This window comes from Odocoileus virginianus, chromosome 1 (assembly GCF_023699985.2).
Source record: "Odocoileus virginianus isolate 20LAN1187 ecotype Illinois chromosome 1, Ovbor_1.2, whole genome shotgun sequence".
Classification (NCBI taxonomy): Eukaryota; Metazoa; Chordata; class Mammalia; order Artiodactyla; family Cervidae; genus Odocoileus; species Odocoileus virginianus.
Genome location: NC_069674.1, coordinates 68,070,382 through 68,077,060, shown reverse-complemented (window position 1 = coordinate 68,077,060; position 6,679 = coordinate 68,070,382). Strand labels below are relative to the sequence as shown.

At 42.1% G+C, this 6,679-nt stretch overlaps 1 pseudogene; it reads right to left on the bottom strand.

Annotated features, from left to right (window-relative positions):
- Positions 1 to 5,685: 5,685 nt before the first annotated feature.
- On the bottom strand, positions 5,686 to 6,115 carry LOC110149937 (baculoviral IAP repeat-containing protein 5 pseudogene; annotated as a pseudogene).
- Positions 6,116 to 6,679: the final 564 nt, after the last annotated feature.

Below are 6,679 nucleotides of genomic sequence, written 5' to 3'. Positions count from 1 at the left end.
GGGAATTCCTGGGGAGTCCAGTGGTTAGGACCCCAATGCTGTCACTGCTGAAGGCCTGGGTTTGTTCCCTGGTTGGGGAACTAAAATTCACAAACCATGTGGTGCAGGCAAAAAAAAAAATAAATAAAAAAAAATAAGATTCTAGGCCCTTACCCCAGACCAACACAATCAGAAACTCTATAGAGTCAGGGCCCAGCCATCTGGGTTTTAACAAGCCGCCTGATGAGTCTGAAGCCCATTTGGGTTTGACATCTGACTTGGATGGAGGTGGAACACCACTGTGAAATATTCTATATTGAAAACATCATTACTGATGTTTGTCTTAAAAAAATATTGTATTTTAGGCAATGCTACACAGGCGATATATTTTCTAAAGGAAACCAATTTATCTGTTTTTTTTTTTTTCTCTCATGGTTACTGTCTGGAAGACAAGTGACATCATCTCCCATGATTGGGTGCTAAGCAGGATCCATTTTTAAGGATGGGTGTAGAGGAATGTTCTCAAGTTTCACTATGGTTAATTGGCTAGAGAAACATGATATATTGTCTTCCTGCTAAAATTATACAAGTCTTTATCAAATTTCACATCATTTGTATGTTATTATTTTCATTCAGTTGGTATGGCAAACAAAAAAATTTGAGGTAGTAATTTTATTTATCATTGCCATTAACTGAACTAAACTTTATTTTAACTTTATACTTTTTCTCAAGCTTTTCCTTTTGTGTTCACGTTGGGGTGCTAATAGCATGTCAAACTAATTGCACTCCTCATGGTCTAATTCTATTCACTGTCATTTTTGGCAGTAAAATTCCGAGTCTGGCATGCTCTCACACTGACACGGGCTTGCTAAATTAGCTGAGCAGAATCTCAGAAATGCTAGAATAAATCCAGGCAGAAAAAATCCAAAAATATCATCTAGGATCATACAGGACATTTAAGAATTCTGGTCGGCTTATTTGTCCACTCCAGAAAAAACTTGTTCTGTTGACCTCACCCTTGCCACTCTGGTTTTATTGATGATGGTGTTTGCTTTCAGAGTGTGTATTAATGTATTAGTGAAGGACTCCATGGGTTACACATGACATGACAGAAACCCAACTCAAATTGATTTCAGCAAAGGAAGGTTATATTTGCTCCCATAACTGAAAAGACAAGGAATGATCTGGCTTCCGGCATGGCTGACTCCAAGGGCTCATGTGGTGTATCAGGTAGTGTCTAAAGTGGTTCCCAGTGGTTCTTGCCTCCTAGCATTCTTGCCCTCTGTAATCCCTTTCTCTTGAGTGTAAGGTTGGACCTAGAGACTTGCTTCAAAGAGAACATGGCAAAAGTGACAGGATGTCATTTCCCAGATGAGGGCATGGAAGGACTGACTTCTACCTTGTTTGCAATTGCTCACTCGTTTTTTCCCAGAGTGCTCTGACTGGGTGACTCAAGCTGCCATGTTGTGGGTAGCCCTGTGGGGAGGCCCAGGTGGCAAGAAATGGATATTTCAACCCTAGAACCAGTAAGAACCTGAGGCCTGCCATCAGCCACGTGAGCTAGCTTGTAAGTGGGTCTTCTGAGACTTAGGACAGCTGTGTGAGTGCAGCCTTTCCCCTATGGGGCCTTGAGAAGACTCTGTTCCTGGTCAACATGTTGACTGAAGCCTTGTGTGAGACCCTGAGTCAGAATCACCTAGCAAAGTGCCCCTGTGTTCCTGACCCACAGCTACTATGAGATAAAAATAACTAAACATGTGTTGGGGTAACTGGGAGTAATTGGGGGGGTTCTATAGAAAAATAGATAATAAATACAGATGTCACTCACCCTAGGATTCTCTGTCTAGCCCCACACAATGGCCTTCTCTGTGAGTGAGGCCCCTGTTACCAAGCAGATCTTCTTCATGAGGTGGCAGCTGGTAGCTCCAGGCTCATGGCCCAGCCCCCTCCAAGAGGAAGTGACTTTCCCCCTTGCAGTGGATAAAAGGAAATTCCTGGAATTCAGTCTTATGAAACTGACTTAAGTCACTTCTTGCTGGAGCATATAGCATAAGTGTTTCTGACGCTGCTACCTCTGGTGGTTTGGAAACATCTGAATAGTAATTCTACCTGGAGGATTCAACTCCCCACTTGGAGCCTTTCTGAATTGTAGCTTAGGCCAAAGTGACCTTCGAGTTCTGTTGGCTCATTCCTGGCCACAGGCAAACCTTGACTCAAGTCTAGGTAGTGAAACAGAGGACACAGATGACTTAGATGAGGCAGTGACGGTCAGTGTCTCCACAAGATGTTGGGTTATTTGACTGTGATCTGTGAATAGCCATCATGTGACTATTCAAGTGGTCATAGTTTTCATCTTCTGTCTTCACGACCAGCTGCTGATTAGTTTGTAGCAGCCTCCTCAGCCCAGTGACGGTTCAACTCCAGAAATCTTACCACATAGGCATGTGCCACGTGTTGAGAGTATCTGATAAAATTCTGTTCCCAGTGTCCTCACTGCTGGAACATTCCTCAGCGACTAGACCTGTCTCTGGCCACCTTGAGGCTGAGAGTGGTAGGATGTCATAGGTGAGGGTCAGGGCTTTACATTTAGAGACCTGGGCTTCAGTCTTGGCTTGACTGTGTCCCTGTGGTGCAGACTTGGCCTCTCTGAGCTCTAGTTTCTAAAATGGAAATTTTAGTACCTGCCTCATAATGTAACTATTAAGTGGCACAGAACTTGCAGTATTGTGTGTGTGTGTGTGTGTGTGTGTGTGTGTATGTGTGTGTGTATATGTATGTGTATAGTTAGCCCCTGGGACATAGTAAATAACTGCTACATCATCAACAGGATTACTATTTCCACTGCTCTTCAAATGTAGAAACAAAATCTGAACTTGGCACTTCAGATAATGATTAATCAGCTCACCCTGTTCTGAACACTTCTAATGATATAGTTTAGTCTGCAATACATGTTTTTTTTGGTGGGGGGGAGGGCAAGTGTTGCCACATCATACTATTGATTCAAGTTGATCTTATAATGAACAAAAAGTCTCCCAATTCTGTTTTATGTGAACTGCTGATAATCACATTGTTACTATTCTGAACTCAGCTATTGAACACTGATGCTTATAACATTCTTTGTTGTTTGTGCCCAGTGCTTTTGAATCTTTTCCTTTGTCCAGCAAATCAGCTGGATGTGCACTGTTGTTGGATGGAGAGTTCATCCGTTGGGTGAACATGCCATCCATCCTGTCCCCCAAGGCGTTGAGTGAGCTCATTCTAGACCCACTTTGGCTGATAATCAGCCTGATCTCTTTGTTTGTTTAGTTGGCTATGGATGCTCCTAATTGTTCTAATTGTCAACCCCACATGGCTTCATATAGTCCACAAGGGTGCAATGAAAGCCCCTTTCAAGTACTTTATTAAAATTCATATTCCGTATGTAGTCTGCATTATTACATCTTTATCAAAAAAGAAAAAGATTTTATTATTTCCAAATCATCATCTGTATTTCCGTCACTCAGAAGCCCCAAGAGGCAGGTTTCTTTATAACTTTTGCATTATATTATTGCTAATGTGTAAGAGTTCCTGCTGTTCCATATTTTTGCCAACTCTTGATATTATCAGAAGTAACTTTGTCAGTTTTGTGAGGGTGAAATGGTATTTTATGGTTGTTATAATAAGAGACACCCAATTATTACTGAGATTGAGCATGTTTCCATATTTTTTGACTGGGTTATGGTTTTCTTTGCCACTTTGTATTATTTGATCATTTTTCTGGACTTAGATTTTAAAAATCTAATAATATATCTTAGATATATCTATACACATGAATGTGTAGAGTGTGTCAACGAAAAAATCATATAACAGTCAAGCTAAGAAAAAAGAAAAGAGAATTTTATTTGAGTCAAACTGAGGGTTATAACCCAGGAAATATTCTCAGAAGCTCTGAGAACTGTTTGATTAATCAGGAGTTAGAGATGCAATTTTATACATTTTTGAGACAAAGAATTTGTGTGTCATGTTGACAGGTTAACCATTGTTCACACAGTTCATCAAAGTTTTTTAAGTCAGTTATGTATGTATTGATACAGAACAAGCCTTTGGTCAATGTGACCCCTGTATGAGATGGAAAGGAAATATTGATAATCTTAGGATTACAGTGCTGGCATCTGAAGAAAGGGACCAATTTTTCTCAAAGGTTGATTTCCTCTTCCTGTTTTTTTTTTTTTTTTTTTTTTGTTGTTTGTTTGTTTGGAATGAAATAATTTTTATTCTTCAGCAACTACCAAGATGACCCTTAGAGGTTCCAATAGGACAGTAACAATCCATCCTCAGCTTTGCTTCATGAAGGAGGGTGAGATCAAATCTATCTAATCTGAAGATCAGGCCTCGGTGTGAGCTGGCCTCGGGGAAGAGGAGGGGACCGCTGTGGAGGAGGTGATGCTGTGGAGAACATGGCACAGATGTGGAGCAATGGAGACACAGCCAATCAGGGCTACCTGATCGCCTGCACAGCCCACCAAGTCCCCACAGTTTTGAACTAAGTCGCTTAGAAGGGATTCAGGCCACTGCGTTGTTCTCACAGAGGAGCAGCCAGTGTGCGCCCTCCTGCTCACTAGGGCTGGCTAACCATGCAGCAATTTCAGGACAGTTTCTGCTAGGTATTTCCTGCTATCTTACTTTGTCTCCAAATCCATCTAAAGTATATACTGGCGTCCCCAGTGACTAAGAAAGGCTTTGTGCTCACTTTTAAAAAAAATTTATTTTAATTGGAGGCTAATTAATTTACGATATTGTGGTAGTTTTTGCCATACATTCACATGAATCAGCCATGGGTGTACATGTGTCCCCCATCCTGAACCCCCCTCCCACCTCGCTCCCCATCCCATCCCTTAGGGTCATCCCAGAGCACCAGCCCTGAGCGCCCTGTCTCATGCATCAAACCTGGACTGCCAATCTGTTTCACATATAATAATATACATGTTTCAATGCTATTCTCTCAAATCATCCCACCCTTGCCTTCTCTCAGAGTCCAAAAGTCTGTTCTTTACATCTGTGTCTCTTTTGCTGTGCTCACTTTTAATTGTAGTTTATCCTGTTATGCAAAATAATAATTCAAACAAGATAAGAAAACAACACTGCAGAATCTTAGGAGGGGCTGAGGGCTTTGCCCCAATTCCCCTTTATATGAAAACACTGTTGCCACAAAAAAAAAAAAAAAAAAAAAAAAAAGCCAGCTGAGGCAGCGCAGTCTCTGAGAGCCCTGGATCACTGGTGAGGAAACCGCAGCTCTAATTCAATAGGCACTAGGCCCAACCAAGCCCACAAGGCAAGCATCCCATTAGAAGGCAGAGGTCACGGCCAGAGGGGTTCCACACACCTTTTATACAGCTGCTCCAGTTCTTTGCTTAGTCTGTGCTGGGGCTGAAACTCATACATCATTGCATTTATGATCTTGCAAGACTGAAAACAACATAAAAAAGCCGTGCTTTTTTTTTTTTAAGTTTCCCCCAAAGAGGTTTTGCTATATAACAGAAGTAGCCCCTGGCACCAACTTCAAGAAAAGAAAAAGGAAAAATACAGTTTAAATATTCAAATTTCAAAATGTTGATGTTGTCCTTTCCTAAGGCACAGTTAAGAGGCCCCAGGGAAAAACTGGTCACGCTGAGGGGTGTGCCCCGAAACGACGTGTCTGTGTCTCCGTGTGGCAGGGACGGGGAGGTGTCACTCCAAGGCAGCCAGCTGCTTAGTGGCACGGCGGACTTTCTTTGCAGTTTCTTCAAGCTCTTTCTGTTTATTGTTGGTTTTCCTTTGCGATTTTGGTCTTGATTCTTTCTTTATGCAGTTTCAAAAATTCACCGAGGGTTAATTCTTCAAACTGCTTCTTGACAGAAAGGAAAGTACAGCCAGATGAATGCTTTTTATGTTCTCCTATAGGGTCGTCATCTGGCTCCCAGCCTTCCAGCTCCTTGAAGCAGAAGAAACACGGAGCCAAGTCAGGCTTGTTCTCAGCGGGACGGTGGATGAAGCCTGCCGCGGCCATCTGCTCTGAGATGCAGGCGCAGCCCTCTAAGAAGGGCCAGTTCTTAAGTGTGGAGAAGCAGTGGTTCTTGAGGTAGAGCTCCTAGGCCGGGGGCAACCACCGGGTGCCCATCCCACCACCTCTAATTGGTGCCTCGATTCAAATCCAGCGGTTGACGGCCTCTTTGAGGCATGTCGGGGCATCCTCCTGTTTTGAGGAGGTCTTGTAGATGTACACTGCACATTGGGAAAGGCCTACCACAAAGGGCCCATGTCATTATTTTTTTCTTTTTGTCTTCATTTGATTGTCCTACCATAGAAAAATATTTATGATTTTTCCTCTTCATCTTCCCCCTTTTGATCATAAATCTTTACATAGAAAACATAAGGTGATCAACTATTTGGTCCCTTGTTACCCGGATGGTTCCTTACCTGCCCTGGATCATGTCCCTCAGTGCTTGGCCTTGAAAATGAGTTCTTTCTTTCCTTTTGGAGGATTATGCTAGTAGAGTGCTTGGCAAGGTCTTATAGTCAATCCTAGGGTATCCAAGAGGACTTAGGCCAATTTTATCTTATACGTGCATTGTGCATGTCCAGTATCTTGTATAGAATTATAGATGTGATCAGCAGTTTCAATTCATTTGAATTCATTTAAATTCATGTTAAAATTCAGTTTAATTCATTAAACAATATGTAT